Source organism: Engystomops pustulosus, unplaced genomic scaffold (genome assembly GCF_040894005.1).
Source record: "Engystomops pustulosus unplaced genomic scaffold, aEngPut4.maternal MAT_SCAFFOLD_567, whole genome shotgun sequence".
In the NCBI taxonomy this organism is placed as follows: Eukaryota; Metazoa; Chordata; class Amphibia; order Anura; family Leptodactylidae; genus Engystomops; species Engystomops pustulosus.
This window is the reverse complement of record NW_027285447.1, coordinates 1-1847: the sequence shown is the minus strand read 5'-3', so window position 1 is coordinate 1847 and position 1847 is coordinate 1.

Genomic DNA, 1847 nt, shown 5'->3' with positions numbered 1-1847 from the left:
GTAAGATGCAAGACATAAGCGCTGCACCCCGGGGTCTCCTCCTCTGTATCTCTCCCCCCCCCCCCCTCCTCTGGCGAGTGTGCGGTCTGTATCCCCCCCCCCCCCCCTCCTCTGGCGAGTGTGCGCTCTGCATCCCTACCCCCCTCCTCTGGCGAGTGTGCGCTCTGTATCCCTACCCCCCTCCTCTGGCGAGTGTGCGCTCTGCATCCCTACCCCCTCCTCTGGCGAGTGTGCGCTCTGTATCCCCCCCCCCCTCCTCCGGCGTGTGTGCGCTCTGTATCCCCCCCCCCTCCTCCGGCGTGTGTGCGCTCTGTATCCCCCCCCCCTCCTCCGGCGTGTGTGCGCTCTGTATCCCCCCCCCTCCTCCGGCGTGTGTGCGCTCTGTATCCCCCCCCCTCCTCCGGCGTGTGTGCGCTCTGTATCCCCCCCCCTCCTCTGGCGAGTGTGCGCTCTGCATCCCTACCCCCCTTCCTCCGGTGAGTGTGCGCTCTGCATCCCCCCCCCCCCTCCTCTGGCGAGTGTGCGCTCTGTATCTCCCCCCCCCCCCCTCCTCTGGCGAGTGTGCGCTCTGTATCCCCCCCCCCCCCCTGGCGAGTGTGCGCTCTGTATCCCACCCCCCTCCTCTGGCGAGTGTGCGCTCTGTATCCCCCCCCCCTCCTCTGGCGAGTGTGCGCTCTGTATCCCCCCCCCCCTCCTCTGGCGAGTGTGCGCTCTGTATCCCCCCCCCCCCTTCCTCTGGCGAGTGTGCGCTCTGCATCCCTACCCCCCCCTCCTCTGGCGAGTGTGCGCTCTGCATCCCTACCCCCCTTCCTCTGGCGAGTGTGCGCTCTGCATCCCTACCCCCCTTCCTCTGGCGAGTGTGCGCTCTGCATCCCTACCCCCTTCCTCTGGCGAGTGTGCGCTCTGCATCCCTACCCCCCTTCCTCCGGTGAGTGTGCGCTCTGCATCCCCCCCCCCTCCTCTGGCGAGTGTGCGCTCTGTATCCCCCCCCCTCCTCTGGCGAGTGTGCGCTCTGTATCCCCCCCCCCTCCTCTGGCGAGTGTGCGCTCTGTATCCCCCCCCCCCCTCCTCTGGCGAGTGTGCGCTCTGTATCCCCCCCCCCCCCTCCTCTGGCGAGTGTGCGCTCTGTATCCCCCCCCCCCTCCTCTGGCGAGTGTGCGCTCTGTATCCCCCCCCCCTCCTCTGGCGAGTGTGCGCTCTGTATCCCCCCCCCCCTCCTCTGGCGAGTGTGCGCTCTGTATCCCCCCCCCCCTCCTCTGGCGAGTGTGCGCTCTGCATCCCTACCCCCCTTCCTCCGGCGAGTGTGCGCTCTGCATCCCTACCCCCCTTCCTCCGGTGAGTGTGCGCTCTGTATCCCCCCCCCCCTCCTCTGGCGAGTGTGCGCTCTGTATCCCCCCCCCCCTCCTCTGGCGAGTGTGCGCTCTGTATCCCCCCCCCCCCTCCTCTGGCGAGTGTGCGCTCTGCATCCCTACCCCCCCTTCCTCCGGTGAGTGTGCGCTCTGTATCCCCCCCCCTCCTCTGGCGAGTGTGCGCTCTGCATCCTCCCCCCCCCTCCTCTGGCGAGTGTGCGCTCTGCATCCCTCCCCCCCCCCTCCTCTGGCGAGTGTGCGCTCTGTATTCCCCCCCCCCTCCTCTGGCGAGTGTGCGCTCTGTATCCCCCCCCCCCCTCCTCTGGCGAGTGTGCGCTCTGTATCCCCCCCCCCTCCTCTGGCGAGTGTGCGCTCTGTATCCCCCCCCCCCCTCTCTGGCGAGGTGCGCTCTGTATCCCCCCCCTCTCTGGCGAGTGTGCGCTCTGTATCCCCCCCCCCCCTCCTCTGGCGAGTGTGCGCTCTGCATCCCTACCCCCC